The sequence below is a fragment of the Acomys russatus genome, chromosome 30 (genome assembly GCF_903995435.1).
Source record: "Acomys russatus chromosome 30, mAcoRus1.1, whole genome shotgun sequence".
Classification (NCBI taxonomy): Eukaryota; Metazoa; Chordata; class Mammalia; order Rodentia; family Muridae; genus Acomys; species Acomys russatus.
This window is the reverse complement of record NC_067166.1, coordinates 27400182-27419707: the sequence shown is the minus strand read 5'-3', so window position 1 is coordinate 27419707 and position 19526 is coordinate 27400182. Positions and strand designations below refer to the sequence as shown.

The 19526-nt window shown below is 41.1% G+C and overlaps 1 non-coding gene across 1 annotated transcript; it reads right to left on the bottom strand.

Moving 5' to 3' along the window:
• Nucleotides 1–17480: 17480 nt before the first annotated feature.
• LOC127212534 (small nucleolar RNA SNORA48) lies at nucleotides 17481–17624 on the bottom strand. Its single transcript, XR_007833573.1, has one exon. It is a non-coding gene; the product is annotated as a small nucleolar RNA SNORA48 (small nucleolar RNA).
• Nucleotides 17625–19526: the final 1902 nt, after the last annotated feature.

Genomic DNA, 19526 nt, shown 5'->3' with positions numbered 1-19526 from the left:
AGACTCACTTAGAGAAAGCCCCGCCCCCTATCCTTCTTAAGTACCAGGTGATTTGGTGAGGCTGCAGGCAAAAATTAGGACCTAATTTAAATGATAGTTGCATTTCTCTTTTTTCGACAACTCTTCCTTCTGTCTTTCTCTGTTGGGACGAGATCACCGAATTCACAGAATTAAATGTGATGTCAACATCTTGAGGAATAACTCTTAATTATCAATTGGGAAAAGGAAGTGAAATTAAGTCAGATTTAGGAAGTAAAATGGTCCTTCTCTTCCGAGCTAAGTATAATTGTTTATTACTCCCTGTATCACTTTGGATGATAGCAACATTAAAATGATTCTGTATTTCTCCATATAGTACCAGGTTACGTTCCTTTCACTGCCTTTCAGAGCTGACACTGTGATCCGAAACCCACATCATAGCTCCTTCAGATTATGACAGCATTATGATTGCGCTTTCAGCCTCCACCTCACTTCCAATTTGCCTACTCATTATTGCATTTTTTTTAAAGTTCTTTTAGTTTTGATTAAAATATCTTGGATGTTACTTGACTTGTCCATGCAAAGTTGTTGCGGGGCAGGGGATTCCTCTATGCCCTAGGCTCCCGGAATAATGACTCAAGAGACTCAATATATTATTTTCAAATACCTAGCCCATATGGCTAGGCCCTTCTCTAACTAGCTCATAACTTAATAACCCGCTTATACTAATCTACATTCTGTCACGTGACTGGTTATCTCTGTTGTGGCCCCATGTGTCTTTCTTCCTCACATCTTGCTGGTTTAATTGTCCCTTGGCTGACTCTGTCTCAGAATCCCATCTGCCTGACAGATGTCCCACTTCCATTTCCTGCCTAAGCTATAGGCTATCAGAATTTTTTATTGACAAGTGCTGCTTCCATACAAGAAATACTCTCCTCCTTGTTAGCTGGTTCTTCATGATTGCACAGTGTACCTTTTGCCTCTATTAATTTTTACCACTCTAAAGCTCACTGTCTTAATCTATCTGGGCTCATGTACCAAAGCTAAAAAGAAACAAAAAAATACAGACATTTTTTACAGTTCTGAAGGCCAAGGCCAAGATCAGAGTACTAACAGGGCAGAAGTGTGGTGAGGGCCCATTTTCTTATGAATGATACATTTTAGCTGCATCTTCACATGTTGGGTGCTCAAGGTGTTCCTCCGGTTTTTTTCCTTTCTTTCTTTCTTTGTTTTGTTTTGTTTTGTTTTATAAGAGCATCAGTGTTATTCTTGAGGCCGTCCCATGGGCTAGTAATATGCAAAGTTCCTACTTCTAAATACTGCCTCATTGAAAATCAGTTCTAAAACATGAATTTGGGGGAGACATAAGCACTAAGAACATAGCATATATTTAACTGATACTACTGTCTCTCAACTTATAATAAGGCCACATCTTAATAAACCATAGATGAAAACTATCAAAGTGAAAAATGCACTCATCATAGCAAATCTACTGAGGATCATTGCTTGGTCTAACATTCTTTAAGTATATCAGAATATATTCACAATAACATACATTTGAGTGAAACCATTAGTTACAAAGCCCATTTTATGATTAGCTTACTTAATGTAATGCAATTTGTTGAATGCATGGGCATCACAGTATACATGGTGTACACAATATACACAGTACATATTGGTTATCTCATGATTATATAACTGACCGGAGGCTCAGCCATTGAGGCATCTCAGTATCAACCAAGAGTATATTTTATGACAGAGAGCCATCCCCAGAAAAGATTAAAAAAAAAAAAATCACAGCATGATTTTTAAGAATATATGATATTTTTTACCATCATCTCAAAAAATAAAAAAGCTATATTGTCAAAATTTCTGTATTAATCGGCACTTGGCTTTTTAGCGTGACCATCCATGTTCAGCTTTTCTGTGTTTTTGAGTTTGGAATAAATTTCTTATACAGAGGCTATAGTTAAGTTATTTAAAAGTTCACTATAACATTCTCAAAACTTTTATTATTAAATATTTATTATTTAAACTTAATGCAATTACTGATATTTTATAATACCATTTTATTGTTTTCTTCCTGTCACACTTTTTAAGTTACACAATTCCTAAGAGGTTCATTTTTAAAATTACTATTCCTTTGCTAAGACTTTTCTATTCTTTTGTATTTCAAAACAAATTGCCTTTTTGTAATCGTTTATTGATTTATTTTTATTTTGGTTGCTTTAAAACTCTTTTCAGATAGTTCCAGCCACTTGATTCATCTTGGAACTACTAATTCTCTCTTTTTTTCTGTAATTTATCTTTTCTTATGTAAATTGTAATTGTCATAGCTCTTATTATGGTGAGTTATTTCTTCACATGTTTTGAATATTCGCTATTATATTATGGTAAGACTCGGATGCACTTATGTTTTTACTTTAGCATGTGGTCCACCTGTTTAGCGTCAGCATCCAGGTCCTGGTCCACTTCCAGGGGCAGCCATTTCAGTGGAAATCTGTTTTGCAAAGGTTTATGCCACAGAGGCTCCCACTGCTGTTTAGCTTTGACTTGAAGTGAAAGTCACACAGGCTATTCTGCCTACTACCTCTACACAAGAAAGAGATGTGCAAGACGGAGACGAAGCTTTTTTAGTTCTATTCTTACACTGATGGCATGTCCATTAGGGGGTGGGAAGGAGATGGGATAGGGCCATTTTCAGTCACGTGATTCTTCCTGTGATACCTTCAGACCCATGATGTCACGGGATAACTCGCAGGGTGAGGGCGGGTGGCAAAGAGAGTTTCCATGTTCTCCTACTGCATAGGCCTTATCCCTTAGGTCATAGGGATCTCTGGGTGAGGGAGAAGATTCCTAACCTTGATGAGGAAAGGGAACACCCTTGTTACTAAAAGTATTCCTATTTTAAGCTTCTGTACCAACTATCCCATTTTCTTTTTTTGAGAACCTTTTCCAAATATACAACTTGACAAGTTCCCTTGCTTCCTTCAGTTATTTTCCTTAACTATTGTATCCTCACCGGAGTCCCCTCTACCTGATTGCCACCACAGAGGCATGCGATAAAAAGATAAAAAGGCCCCAGTGCTTGGATTACTATGGCAAAGAATAGCTATGCTTCCAAATGACAACAAAGAGCAGCTCATTGTATTACTTGGGAGGCATGAGTTTCCAAAATCGCAGCATATAAGAAACTTGGTTTTCAACTATAGATCTAAGATCATTCCGGTGAGACTGACCATTGATTGGCAAGTGCACCACTAAAGGTGGTGTTTGGAATGCATTCCTTCATGTCCGACTAATTTGAGACCACAGAAGTGGATGCCAATTGGTTGACTTACAAAAAGTGTTCATTGAAGCGAATTATCTTGATTCATTGAAGGCTTTTCTTTGTTCCCAGACCAACACCAGAGACTAGCCAATATTTTCTCAGCAATATAAAACACTTTTTTTTCAGTCTTAACTTTCAGTTCTCCATTGTCCTATTATTCCCCTCTACTGTAACCATTACCCTTGAGTAATGATGCTTGCTTAGTGTGCTTTGAACTTACTGTATATCTTTCCATGCTAGAATATAAATATCATGAATCAGGCATTATTTATCAGTTAGGTGCTTGTGTCCTGATTTTCAAGAACAGTGCCTGCTCACAGTGAGTACATAGGAATATGTGAGAAATGACTGCTTGGAATTTGCCCATTTCAAGCAGAAACAGGATAAGCCATTTACTTTATTTAATTCTATTTTTTTTTCTTCATTATGTGTCTCATGAGTAAATGTGTCTTTTGCTCAGCTGTCTTAGAATTACACGGAGGTATTTGCTCAATATTCTCAATTTTCATGGCTATATGTTTTTAAAGATCTGAATATGTCCTCTGAGAATAAGTCTGCAGCTTTCCTGGTTTTCAAATACTGTGGCAAAATGAAGGACATCATTTTCGTTTTTTTTTTTTTTTTTTTTTTTTTTTCTAATTATTGAAGGAATTTCAGATAAGAGCAAACAGGAGGGATCCTTGTCAGTTTCCTTGCATAAGTTATAGCTGCAGTAAACAAACAAACAAACAAACAAACAAAAACAACCCCAAAAAAACAAAAAACAAGATTAAACTCCAAGACAAAGAGAAAGCATTTGACCCTGTCAATAATCTGCACACGCAGGTGCTTCATGGGAGCCATGCGGATTAGACTGGATCTGCCCTGAATTTGGCTGCAACAAAAAGGAGCCCTGGACTCAGTGTTAAGCCAAGGAATTTCTTCACCTTCTGTTGTGTAGCCAACTTTTCTAAATGTTTGTTATTGTCTTTGTTAAATTCAAAAGAATTCTTAAAGAAAGGAAAAGAAAGAAAGAAAGAGGAAGAGAATGGAGGCAAATAGCATCCGAGGAAAGAGGAGGCTGAAAACATTAATGAGGCATCCAGAGCCACAGGCAAAGCTCTCTTTATCTCCCTGCAGCCCCCAGTCTCCAGCCACACAGTCACGTGGTGCTTTGTTTAATCATGGGTTTAAAGTTAAGTCTTCCCTTCTAGCCTGGAGGCTCCACAAGACCAAGGGCTCTGCCCAATTCCTTTCTGCTTGTTCCTGAAGTGCTGGGAATGCACTTAACACAGGAAAGGGCTTGGTAAATCATTGACGTGTGGACTCGTTTTATGAATGAATAATGAACCCAAGAAAATTTAGCTGTCTTTAGACTATTTCCTTCTTTTCTTTATGAACTTACCGTCTATACTAAGAAGAATTCCTTCTACTCCTAACCCAAGGCTGAAAGACTTAAAACCTTTTATGGGAAATTTCCTAATAACAGCTGCCTTGAGCAGAACCGATTAGACCGTGGACACTTCTACTCTCTCTTTTGTCCTACTAATATTAATGAAATAGAAGAGAATGAAAACAAACAAACAAACAAAACAAAAACAAAAAAAACCCCAGCATGTTGTGTTTTTTCTTATGTGAGTGTACAATTAACCAAGCAAATATAATACATTTGTTATTTTCTCAGAAAAAGCAGTGACTTTAGGCCTCTGGATGTTGGTGCTTTTGTTTGGCTTGGTTCCATCTGTCATTTCTGAGATCTGAGGGAAATAAACTTTTCCCCCCTGAGGTAACTGTCATCAAAAGGTCTGAGGGCCCTGCCACTTAATTCCTGGTTGGTAAGTGGTGGAGACTCATGAAGGGGCCTTCTGTTCTAAGAATATTTGTTCACGTTAGCAAACTGCCAGTTGTTCCAGCATGTAAACTCCTACCGTTTCTTCTAAATGATCTTATCTGATGCATGAGGCCTCTAAAATAAACTCTTTACAACTTGACTGGGGCTGTGGAGGTGGCTTAGTGGGTAAAACTCTCACTGCTCAGGCATAAGGGGCTGAATTAAGGACCCCTAGGACTTACATAAAAGTCAGGCATGACAACAGGCACCTGCAAGCCCAGCAATGAGCAAGTAGATGCATGCAGATTCTGGCTGGGGCTGTACTGGCCAGTCCATCTAGCTGAAAGAGTGAGCTCCAGGTTTAGTGAGAGACACAGTCCCAAAGCATGTGGAGAGTGATGGAAGAAGATGCCCATTGTTGACCTCTCGTCTCCATGTGTAAATTCATACGTATGTGCACCTGTACGCATGGGCACATGTATTCACACGCATGTATACAACACAAAGAGTCCACAAAAATGCACACGTCACACTAAGACACAAGAAAGGAAACGGAAACTCGAATTCAACCAACTTCTGTGACAGCAACAGCACTAAATGGGTATGTATGAACAGTTAAAATTATAATACTATACAATATACAAATATAGTACTATTGATTGTATATCAGAAAATAGGAAAATATTGTAAGTATAATCTATAAGCCTAAAGTTAATCTAGAACTGTAAAGATAGTAGATGAATGAAATTATGGAAGACTATAGAGAAATGGAGGCAGGAAGGAAACACAATTTTAAGTACAAGAAATGGAAAAAGAAAAATGTAGACTACTATAAAAAAAAGAGGGAAAAAGATTTTTATCCAATTTTTATATACAGAAAAACTACATTATCAAAACTAGACAAATCTACAAAGTGAAATGAAGCAATCACCCCAGTTTCTTTAAACAACAACAACAACAACAACAAAAAACAAATGAAGACAAAATACTACCAGACATATAGGGAAAATAAAAAAAATAAAAGAGAGAGAGAGAGAGAGAGAGAGAGAGAGAGAGAGAGAGAGAGAGAAACACAAAGTACAAAAAAAATTAAACCTCAAAAATATGAGGCTAGAGAGATGGCTCAGTGGTTAAGACCACTTCCTGTCCTTGCAGAGGACCTGGCCACAAACAATTCTCACATCAGTTTGAGGGACATCAAATGAACTCTTTGGCTTCCATAGGCGTCAGGTACATATGGTGCATATACTTATACACAGGCAAATACTCATATGCACAAAATTTCTTCTTAATCTAAAAAAAAATTAGTAAAACCACAAAATGTTGAAATGGTTTCTCTTAAGCCCTCTAAGATTGGAGTCTGCCAGGTGAACACGGGGTTTGGAGGTGAGTTGAACTTAGAGACCTTGTTACAACGTAGGCTGGTGCTGAACGTGCTCTGAACGAATATCAGATGTCTGGCAGGGCTGTGTGAGCTCAGCTTCTCTTTATTATGCACTGAGACCCTCTGATCTAAGAACACTTAGCTATGCAGGCTGAGAGCTGCCTGATTCTCCCACTCTTGGGACCCCTGTTAACTGTGTTGAAATAAGGGCAAGCGAACTACATTGAAATCTGTGCAGGCAGCCAGTCTCCTTCCCAGAGCACCAAACACACAGCTGGAAGGATAAGACGGACGATACCAAACACTAATTGCAGCTTCAGAATTCTCAGCCCTGTGAGGCAGTGAACCTCACGGCAAATAGGTAACATCAGAGGTTGGCCCTCACTACCGTCAGGCTCACGTCTACCACACCCTGCAGCCGTCCTCTTTATCAAACGCTGGCACTTGGGTTTGTTTCCAGCCACCAAGGATGGGGCTTTGGCCAAGCATACCTTTTACTCTCTGAGTTAGGCCACCTGATACCCGATTTCTTATTGTGTCCACCGGCCTCTCTCTGTGATTGCCTCTTACAGCTTAATTAACACTGAAGCTGTGGCAGGCTGACTCCAGGCTCCCTGTCCTGTGATTGTTTCTAGTTTTCAGATAGGCCTCCCTTCATCAGTGCGTTTCAGCCTCAATGTGTTGCCCTATAAGATGCTGTGAAGCCACAGCCCTCAGGGATGAGAAATAAAAGGGGGGAGGGTGTGTGCCTCTTAGTTATTGCTGATGATAATGTAGGTGGTCATTGTCTCACTAGATTTACAGCTACTGAGAACTGTAGGAATGCCAACTGGGCAGGACTCTTAGTCTCTTTTCACCAGGCCTGCGTGGCTTTACCGATGAATAAAGGTTCTGATGTCCCTTGCCTTTCTCAGAAGCAGTGGCCACAATCATGTGCTTCTCTTTGACCCCGTGTTACTTGGTTTCCCCATACTTTCAAACTACCCCTCCCTTCATGACTTTTGGTCTTATCCTAACCTTCCTTCTTCAGAATAGAGTAGACCCTTTGTTACCCTGACTCCTGCCATTCATGGACTCACATGGGCATGTCCTATTATTCAATTATTATTATTATTGTTAATGTTACTATTATTTTATCAAAAATAGACCTTTTTCAGACAATACATTCTGATTACAGATTCCCCTCCCCTAACTTCTCCCAGATCCTCCTCACCTCCCCACTTCCCTGCCCACCCAAATCCACGCTTTTTTTTTTTTTTTTTTTTTTTTTTTGCTCTCATTGGAAAACAAACAGGCTTATAAAGACTACAGACTAATAATGAAAACAAGCAAACCTGAATAGGACAAAACAAACAAACAGAACAACAACAACAAAAGCGCCAAAGTAAAAGCACAAGAAACAAGAAAATGCAGAAACACATATTTGTACATCTCATCAAGACACAAAATCAGAAGCCATAATATAAAAGCAAAAACACCTGTTTGTGTGGGGGAGGTAGGAGGGGCGGGTCCAGGGTCCAGGCAAAGTATTATGAATCAACAATCACAGACACCAAAAAAACCCAAACTTATCAGTAAAGTGGGACAGAGGGGAGGACATCCTACTGGGACTCAAGGTGAGAGAAGCACGGGAGAATGGGGAAATAGAAGGATCCAGAGGGTCCTAGAAACCTACAAGAAGAACATTATAACAGGCAGATCTGGGCCCAGAGGTCCTGCTCAAACTATGGCACCAGCCAAGGACAATACACGCAATAAACTTTGAACCCCTACCTAGATCTACCCAATGGACAGGACATTCTCCACAGCTGAGTGGAGAGTGGGGTCTGACTTTCACAAGAACTCTGGTGCCCCATATTTGACCACGTCCCCTGGATGGGGAGGCCTGGTGGCACTCAGAGGAAGGATAGCAGGCTACCAAGAAGAGACCTGATACCCTATGAGCATATACAGGGGGAGGAGGTCCCCCTCAGTCACAGTCATATGGGAAGGGAGTAGGGGGAAAATGGAAGGGAGGGAGGAATGGGAGGATACAAGGGATGGGATAACAATTGAGATGTAATATGAATAAATTAATAAAATATATTTTAAAAAAAACCAAACCCTCCCAAAGTGCTACAGAGTTTCTTTTGTGTTATCCACTTTCTGTTCAGCATGGGGCCTGCCCTTAAGAGTGATTTGTGTACGCAATAAGACTCCATTGGAGAAAACTGACTTTTCCTATGGGAGTGGTTATCAAATGGTGACAGCATCTAGGTTAGGGATGGGGCGCCGTGTTCACTTTCTCTCTCAGTGCTGGGCTCCAACCTGGTTTAGACTTGTGCAGGCCATGTTTGCACATGCCGCCAAAGTTTCTGTGGGTTCATAGGTGCATCACTCCTGTTGTGTCAGGAAGGTCTTGTTTTCCTAGTGTGTTCCATCCTTGATTCTTAAATCTTTCTGCCTCCTCTTTTGCAGAGTTCCAGGACACCCCAAGAAGCAGATTAAATGGATACATCCCATTTAGACCCGAGTGTTTCAAAGTCTCTCGTTTTCTCTGCTCTGTCTAGGTGTAAGTCTCTCTGTTTGTTCCCATCTGCTGAAAGAAAAAGCTTGTCTGATGATGGCTGAGCAAGATACTGACCTATGTGTGTAACAAAATATCACTAGGGGTCGTTTTATTGCCGTGCTCCTTTATTAGAACCAAAATATTTTGTTTTCCCCTAGGTCCCTGGGCTATCTAGTCTCACACTGTTGGCTAATTAAGCAGTGTAGAACATGGACCCGTCTTGCAGAGTGTGCCTTAAATTCAGTTTGATGGTGCTGGGTTTCTTCTACTTGGGCCTTGATGAGGGTGTCTTCAAACCTTCTATCTTAACCCAAAGATCCGTATTTTGCTGCCTTGGTATCAAGAGGAAGACTTGCTGTTCATGAAGACACTCTTCATCATGATGTTTTTGTTGTGATGGTTTTTTTTCTTCCTGGCCCCAAAACTCCGGAATAATGACTCATGAACTCAAACTATTTACAAATACCTAGGCTCTTCTCTGACTAGCTCATAACTGAAAATAACCCATTTATACTAATCTACGTTCTGCCACATGTTCAGGTACCATGCATCTGTCCTCCTCACATTTTACCAGATGAATCTTCCCATGCCTGGTTCTATCCCAGAATCCTTTCTGTTTGCCAGATGTCCCACCTATTATTTCCTGCCTCAGCTATAGGCCATTAGCTTTTTTTTTTTTTTTTTATTGACAGGTCATACATCCATACAGACACAAAAGTTTCCTTCTACATGTATTACTGTTGAAAATTCTGTTCTGTGTATTACTATATAAAGAATGTCCTATGGCCTAGAAGAAGCAAACATCCATGCTTTGAGCAGTTTGTCAAGAAGCCTGGGAACTGTGACCAGCCTCCGGGAGGAGTTGAGGGCTCTCAGTGAGGCATCCACAAGTAAATGTGCTCTCTAAACAACCTGAATAATCTTGGAAAGGAGGTCCCCCTCTCCCAATACACCCAGTCAAGGGAATAAGTAGACAACAGCCTCATGAGATCTTGATCAAAAGAATGCCTCAGCCATGCCTCGACCTCTCAGTGGCAGAAACTGCAGATGAGTGCATGTGGTTTGAAATTCTCTTTGGTTTTTTTTTTTTTTTTTTTTTTTTATACTAGTAGAAAGAAAAATTAAACCTGCGGAATCAGACCTTCTCAGTGTTATAATTACACACACACACACACACACACACACACACACACACACACACACACATCTTTTTATTTCACTTAAAATGCAAAAAGAATTAACTGTTTATATGAAATCAAAGAAATGGCATAGAGGGCTTTTATTTTCTTCTAATTTTGATTTTACATTGTGTTTAGACTAACAGTTTAAATGATTTCCCTAGAGAGTCAGAGAGTTTATTTGTGCCTTTCACCATCACATGTTGTAGTATCCTTCCTAAATTTCTCTTCCAACTTTCTTAAAGAGACCATGCTTAGTACAATGCAGACTGCCTTTCTGTCTTAGATAGGATGTTATTGCTGTGAAGAGACACCATGACCACAACCACTCTTATAAAAAAAAGCATTTACTTAGAGCTGGTTTATAGTTTCAGAGGTTTATTACATTGTCATCACGGTGGGAAGCATAGCAGCATCCAGGCAGACAGTGCTGGAGAAGGAACCAAGAATTCCATATAAGGCAGCAAGAAAAGACTGGGCATAGCATGAGCATAGGAGACCTTAAAGTCCACCTCCACGGTGACATACTTCCTCCAACAAGGCCACACCCACTCCAACTAGGCCACACCTCCTAATAGTGCTACTTTCTATGGGCCAAACATTCAAAGATATGAGTCTTTGGAGGCCATACCTATTCAAACCACCACACTTTCCAAATAAAACTTATGGTAAGTGGTTTGATGGAAGAAATTTTCCAGTTAGTAACTATATTAAAGGAAAGACCTTGTCATATATAAATATTAGTTGATATATAATTATACCATATAATCAAATGCCATTGTTTATGAAAAAAGTAAAATGATCTAATGTCAGTGGCATTTTTCTCAAAGTTTAATTAACTAACACAATATCTATCTGTTACGAAGAATCATTTTGAGATATTGGCTAAACATGAATTCTCTGGGCCACATGGAAGAGAACTGGGATTTTGTATATTAAATAGAAGCTTGAATAGGTCTTATGAATAGATACATTTGGGAGAGACAGTATATGGAAAGTACAATTAAAATGTTTGTTAACTGATTAATTAACAGATAAGTTAACAGGTAGGTATTCAAGTTAATTATTAGTATTCAGGCTTAGTACTTTTGCTGGGTCTTCAGGGAGATTCACGCAAAAGACATCTGCACTGGCACATAGCATCAGTTAAGTGTGAAAGGAGTAAAATGTGAGAAATTTATAGCGTAAATGGATTCTTATAACTCTTTTCAATTGGAAAATAAGGTCTATGGGTAATGGAAGAACTCCATTTGGAATACATATTTGGGGAACTTATTATTTCTAGTATTATTAATGAACATGTCCCAAACTATCCTGAGAACAGAGCCAACAAAGCCGACTTGGGGCCTCTCAAGCTGAAGAAAGAGGCCAAATTGAATAGAGTAAAAGGAAACACCTAATAACTGTCCAGTTTTCCAAAATATATCTTATTAATTATTTGAGGATTTTCTGCAATGTATTTTTTTATCATATTTACCTCCCTACTTCTTCCCTAACTTCTCCCACTTCTCTAGACCCCTACTACATGTTTTTTAAATGTTTTTTTTTCCTTAATATATCCTACAACTTAATGTGTGCTGACTCTATTCTTTTGGGGGTTGGCCCATCTTCTGGAGCATGGTCAGCCTACAAGAGGGCACACACTTAAATAGAACTCCATCACCTGCCCATAGTCCTTCGGTTAAGAGTGAGGACTTGTGAAGTCATTCCTTCGCTACATTAGAATGATGGGTGGCTTGAGTTTGTGCAGGTCTTATACAGTAACTGCAGCTCCTGTGAGCACAGGAGTCCAGTGGTTCTGTTATGCTCTGGAGGCACTGTTTTATTCCAGTGCTTCCCAACCTCTCTCTGCCTCTTACAGTCTTTCTGCTCCCTCTTCTGGAAGGTCCCTGAGCCTTGAGAGTGGGATGGGGTAGTACAGATGTCCCATTTGTGCCAGAGCACTAAATGATACCTCTTCTCTGCATTTTGACCAATTGTGAGCTCCCAGTTACCTACCATTTGGTACCCACAAAATATTTCTCTCCTGAGGTCTGAGAGCTGCATTGTCTCTCTATGAGTAGAGAGATAGGAATTTATAGAACAGTTTAATACAATGCCCATTTAGTAGAATAATCACATTGGGTTTGGTTTACTCTTGGCGCCTATGAATTCCTCAACCGTGGGGTGTTGGCCATAATTACAGTACCAAGCATGTGTTTCCTCCCATGGAGTGGCTCTCAAATCCAATAAGGAAGCAGGTGGTTGCTCCCATAACACCTATACCATCACTTCACTCATGAGCTTCTCTCCCCATGCCTGTTATTTTGTAATTCATGGTGCTCACAGGAAGGTAAGACTATTGATAATTCCCCAGACTCCTCAGAATTCCACATGGTATAGTCTAGTGCCATAAGCTTGCTAGCAAGAAGGAAGCTTTCTGGTCACTATCCACATACGTTATGTCTCGTGACCAGTATGTAGGTCATGTCAACAGAAATAGGGTCTTCTTATCAAGTTCGGGTGGGCAGTTGAGAGAAATGGCAATAGCTTATGTTGCTTGCGGGGTCTCTGGTATACCAGAGATGAACTCAAGGAGAGATATCCCACACGTGCACAGTGCTGGCCAGTGTTCAATAATAAACTCTCACAATCAGAGCTCATTCCTCTGTGAATCATGAGTGATCCGAATGAAAGATTTGAGACTTTTCTTTTTAAACTGTCTCCCTAGGCCATGTGGTTAGCACAAAGGCCTTGCCAATTTCAATGAACTGGTTGCAAATGAATCAGAAACATGTGGGCTATATGGATTCATACGTCAAAATAAGGGAAAGGTACTTGGAAAATATAGTTAATGCCAATGTTTAAATGTTTTAAAAATAGTCTGTGGTGTTTTCATAAAACAAAACATTTTTATTCTGTCAGCATTCTAATTTCAATTTATTTATATAATGTTTATTTAGTTTTAAACCAAAATTAGCAGGAAGGATCACCTTGCAAATAACCACCATTTTTACTAACTCACGAGTATGGACTTGGCTGCTCCACTCTTAGTCACACACTCTTCAATACTCAGTCTCTTATGAAAATCATTTTTCCAAATTATGAGAATTCCACAAGAGCAAGTGATGCAAAATTCAACATATATCCATCACAACACGTTCACATTGGTTCATAGATCTATAATCAATGTAAGTCACGTATGGAAGTATGCATATAGTCCAAAAAGTATGTTCCTCAGAAAGTTAATATAATGCTGAAATATCAAAATTTAGTTAAGTGAACACTGTGAATAAAGAGGCTCAGTATTTTACGTGGCACCTAGCAGATTTAAATGTCTGTTTTTAAGTTTCAATTTATCTTCTCTTTATACTCTTTATGACAATTTCTTGAATGGTACATTGTCCTGAATTATAAATTATTTTTATTTACATAGCACATACATTTTTATTTTGAAAATTCCATACACGTTTACAATGTGTCTTGGTTATATCCACCACAGCTTGATCCCCTCACTCCTTGCACTGTTTCCGGTGTCCAAACACGTCTCCCTCCAAAGTTTATGTCCAGATCCACTTAGCACAGATGCAATGTTTTAAATGAGTGAAATAAAATGTCACATAACCAATATGTTCTATGAGACCTTCAGCGGACCACAGCCTTCAGGGTCAGGCTTGTTACACGCAAGTGCTGTACTGCAGTACTTAAGAATGTTAACATTTGCAAACTGCTAAGCCAGACTCAAGGAAGTGGCAAAGGACAGTGAGAATGTGGAGACTGTAGCCACTACAGCCCTCTGCTTTCTCAGATGCCTGTGAAAACATCTTGGAGAAGATGCAGAATGGATGGTGCACCGCTACCTTTTTTTCGTCTTCTATTCTTTTCTGTGGTTTGACTTTTATAACATCTTCCACACAAAATATCTTCTATTATGAATTACAAAAAGGAAAACTTATAACGTCCATTGAAGTCTTCTTTTTGGTTTTTTTTTTTTTTTTTAAGTTTAAAAAAAACCTTTTTTTTTTTTTCTTTTTTTTTTTCCTTTTTTTTTTATTAATTTATTCTTGTTACATCTCAATGTTTATCCCATCCCTTGTATCCTCCCATTCCTCCCCCCCCCCATTTTCCCATTATTCCCCTCCCCTATGACTGTTCTTGAGGGGGATTACGTCCCCCTATATATTCTCATAGGGTATCAAGTCTCTTCTTGGCTACTTGCTGTCCTTCCTCTGAGTGCCACCAGGTCTCCCCCTCCAGGGGACATGGTCAAATGTGAGGCACCAGAGTACGTGAGAAAGTCGTATCACACTCTCCACTCAACTGTGGAGAATATTCTGACCATTGGCTAGATCTGGGAAGGGGTTTAAAGTTTACCTCCTGTATTGTCCTTGGCTGGTGCCTTAGTTTGAGCGGGACCCCTGGGCCCAAATCTGCCTATCATATTGTTCTACTTGTAGATTTCTAGGACCCTCTGGATCCTTTTATTTTGCTGTTCTCCCATGTGTCTCTCATTTAGAGTCCCAATAGGATGCCTTCCCCTCTGTCCCAGTTTCCTGGTAAGTGAAGGCTTTCGTGGGACATGCCCCTTGGGCTAGTATGCAGATATAAGTGAGTATATACCATTTGATTCTTTCTGCTTCTGGGTTAACTCACTCATTATGATCATTTCTAGCTCAATCCATTTATCCACAAATTTCGGGAATTCCTTGTTTTTAATAGCTGAGTAGTATTCCATAGTGTATATGTACCACAGTTTCTTTATCCACTCTTCTACTGAGGGACACTTAGGCTGTTTCCATGTTCTGGCTATTATGAATAAGGCTGCTATGAACATGGTTGAGCAAATTTTCTTGTTGTGTGCTGGAGCATCTTCTGGGTATATTCCAAGGAGTGGGATAGCTGGGTCTTGAGGAAGCCCTATTCCCATTTTTCTGAGATAGCACCAGATAGATTTCCAAAGTGGCTGTACTAGTTTGCATTCCCACCAGCAATGAAGGAGTGTTCCTCTCTCCCCACATCCTCGCCAGCATGTGGTGTCGCTTGAATTTTTGATCTTAGCCATTCTGATGGGTGTAAGATGGAATCTCAAAGTTGTTTTGATTTGCATTTCCCTGATGACTAAGGAGGTTGAGCATTTCTTTAAGTGTTTCTCAGCCATTTGATACTCCTCTGTTGAGAATTCTCTGTTTAAAACCTTTTTCTTGATTTTTTCTTTCACATCATGTTCCCAAGTCCCATTCATCTCTCCATCCCCTCTTATTCACCTTTTGCCCTTGCAACCTTTTCCCAAAATAAACACACACACACACACACACACACACACACACACACACACACACACACACACATACACACACACAGTCACACACACACTAAAGCAGAGCATAGAAAACATCTCACAGTAGAAGCTACAGTATGTCACAGTGTGTCCCACAGTACGCCTGTCTGTCCACACATCTTCACTTGCAAATGTTCTCTGAGATGAGCCATTGGCCTGGTTCGAGGACTGGTTTCTGTGAAACCAACAATATTGGATCCTCACTGGACCTTCTGGTTATCATGTTGTTTCCCTGTATCATGGAGATCATGCAGCTTTGCATCAGCAGGACTGGGCCTTTCATGCATCTTAACCATTCAAAGACAATACAGATTTTGGGGTAGGCCAACTCAGAGCCCTAGGTCTGGTCCTGGGTAGTAGCTCAGCTAGTCAGCCTGCTGGATCTCCCTAATGTAAACAACCAGGGCAGGCTTTCTAGCACTGCTCCAGCTAGGCCACCATTGGCAGGAGGCAGGGTTGTCTCTTCGGCTCTCGTGCCCTCAGGGCCAACCCACTCACACCCAGGTCTCCAGAACCAGCTCCATTGTGCTACCCATTCAAGGCACTGGGCCCGCTCTCCCACACGGTACAACCTGTGAGGGGCTGGGCCAGGCCTCCCACTCACACGTACGTGGCTGGCTCACCCATGTCTTTGCCATCAAGGGGAATTCCACTGTTGCCCAGGTGAGGTGCAGGGTCTGCTCCCCCGAGTGCTATAGTCTGTGAGGGAGCAGAGGTAGCTTTCCTGCCCTCATGTCCTTGGGGCCAGCTCTCTCAAATACAGCAGGTGGTGAGGTGGGGGGGGGGGGGGGAGGGCATCACTACCACACCCACACCACCTCACCATGCTCTCATGTGGGTCCCCTACACTATGCCAGCTCTACTGTTCTGCCCAGGCAAGGTTCAGGGCCTGTTCTTTGGAAGTGCTGTACCCAGTGGGACAGGGCCAGCTCACCCACTCTCATGACCCCAGGGCCAGCTCTCCTGACTGCCAGACTGCTGCAGCCACCTCACAGCAGATGAGTGGCAGGGCCAATTATCCTGCCCTTGGGGCAGGCTCACCAGGGCCCCTTGGTCAGGACCAGCTTTATTGTGCTGCCCAGGTGAGGTGCAGGGCCCATTCTCCCAAGTGCTGCAGCCAGCAAGGGGGCAGGGACAGCTCTCCCACTCTCATGACCCCAATTGCTGCAGGTGATGATGGGCAACACTGGGGGAAGGCATCACCCCAATACCCACACTACTTCACAGCTGACAAGTGACAAGGCAGCACTCCAATGCTCTCCCCCTTAGGGCTGGGTCACCTGGGTTCCCCCAACCAGTGTAGGTTCTGCAATGTTGTCCAGTTGATGTGTGGGGCCTGCTCTCCCAACTGCTGCAGCTGGTGAGGGACAGGACCAGTTCTCCCAAGCACCTTTCCCCACTACCGGAGATGGTGAGGGGTAGGGGTCAGGGGACATCACTTCTGGGCCTGTGTCACCCCACAACAGACTATTTGTGAGGTCAGCTCACCCACACCCCTGCCATCAGGACCAACGCCGCTATACTCTGTGGATGAGGCACAGGATTCACGGACACTCCCTTTTCATTGGGTAGCTACAGACTCAGATAAGGCCCTCAGCTGCAGCTTGGGCTGGGTCCTCACCATGGCCCTAGGTAGCAGAGCTGGCCACTCACAAGAAGCTACTCCTCTCTACCCTTGATTCTCCAGTTCCATCTTTCTTCATAATGCTCAAGCTGCTCTACCTCTCTTTCTCTCTTATCTGACCCTACATACTCACACATTGTGGTGGATCCTGCTGCAGGCTGGCGGGTCTCTAGGTGACACCCTCTATCCACTCTGGGTGGTGTGTTGACAAGCAGGTCTGCCTGTGCCTTGCACTTGAGGGCAGGTCTTTGTCTGCTGTCCTCCTTCCACATTATGCTGCCTGGATTTGATTTAATTTGGTTTGATTTTTCATGGGTCCTAGGCATAAAATAGCTTTGGTTACCAAGCTAGGCACTGAACTAGGATAAACAAAGGACTGCCATCTGCTTTGTCCCTGACTGATGCAATAACACCATCACCATCAAGGTGATGTTTGGGCCAGCCTCTGAGGCATCAAAGAAACTCTTAGAAAGGTTATTTTTCAAAGAAGGGGTTTAAGTTTTAAAAAAAATCCCACAGGACTCCTTAGGTCTAATTCACATGGTCAAGAAAGTCATCCAAAGTTAGGTAAGCTTGTATTATTTTATTATCATATTTAGTGAAAATAAAATTCAAAACAAATACGACTTTTACAGGTAGCATCATAATTCTTTTATTATGTACAATAAAATAATTCATCCTAGAAACCAAAGTCAGTTCAGGAAAATAAATGCAAGACAAGCCAGTTAGCAAACCAGAAAGAAGAGGACAAGTCACATTTAAAAGGCACAGAAATCACCTGGAGGTTCTTTTCAAATACATATTCTGACATGAGATCTGAGTAAGGCCATTTAGTCATGGTTAGCAAGCTTCCAGATAGCATTGATGCTGTTGGTCCCCAGGCTACCCTAGTAAGTGTCCTACTGCTGAAGACTAAAATACAACAGCAATAACAACCACCAAACCCTAGAGCCCAGGGGCTGCCATCTTCTGACTAATAGTTTCATCCTTTGATCTGTTGTTAAATGAACAAGAGCTATTTGTTCTGCAATTTCAGACAAGTGTTCTTTTTCTGTTCACCCAAACAAGCCAGCCGCATTGAAGGTCTTCTTTAGAAATAAAGGGCGATATAATATAGTTGTACAACAGAGTGGTTTATGACTCAGTGATTGTAATGGACAAAGAAGACAAGGACAATAAGCTGGAGAGCACGAAAGACTTAGGAGATGCTCAAGTAGGGGAGACGTATATTTATGTTCAATAGGTGATAACTTTTGATTATGGACTACAGTGAAGCAACAATACTATTAAGCAAAACCAGCCTTGAGGTCAGCTTGCTAAGGCAGCCACACAGTCTAAGAGTGGAGAGGACGTAGCCACTACATACACATAGAGCTTACAGGCTGGTTACACGTCAATTCAGATTGAAGGGTTCATCACCCTCATAGCTCCCAAACCGCTCCCTTCAAAGCTGCTGCAAATTATGAGTCTACCAGAATCCCCAACTACTATAAGATTCTGCTGACTTAAATTTTTAGAAATATAGTTCTGAAGCCATGTTAATAAAAGCTTTTAAGCTGGAAACATCCCAATAGATTGGAAAAGAATAATAACAAAAGGGATTCAAGAAACAACAAAAATAACACAAAAATGGAATAATAGATGGCTTGATGTAGAACAGATATTAAATGCATGGTGTCATATGAACTCATAGCAAAGAAAATTCATTTTGACAGTTTACAATGTTAGATTGATTAGAAAAGTTCTGGAACGCTGCCAAGGTCCCTGAAAAGCATGAGAAATAATTTCAAAGGAGAGGGGAAAATGGGGATACAGTTCCCTCTGTATTGAAAAATATTATAGTATGACAAGAGACCAGAGTTTCTGGAGAGTTGCCACGTAACCCATTGAAGACAAAATAGCACAGAATACGTGTAATTCAAACAAATACCACCCCAGCTAATGCTCCATTGGCCATGTCAAGCAATTTGAATTACCTGAGAAATACCAATATATAATGTCTCAGGTTTGTCCTTTCCTGTTGTGTATAAGTGAATGGTGAATTGTTTTGCTAACATCTAAACAGTAAGCCTGCCCTTCTTTTCTACTTGGACTGCCATAGAAGGTAAGAAACAAAAGAAAGCGGCATGGTTTCTGTGGCAACTCCCTTGGATGCTCATGACCCTAAGAACTCAGACAAATCACTGCATAGAAATATATTTCCTTAGTCCCGCTTTAATGACTAGAGAGTTCCTTTATCATAAGTCCTCTAAAATTTTCAGAGACAGTCATGCAAACAGTTTCTTCAAATGCACTCCTGAAAGCCCTTCCAAATTTCTAACTCTGTGGGGTCGAGGTAAGCCCCCTTGGCTTGCA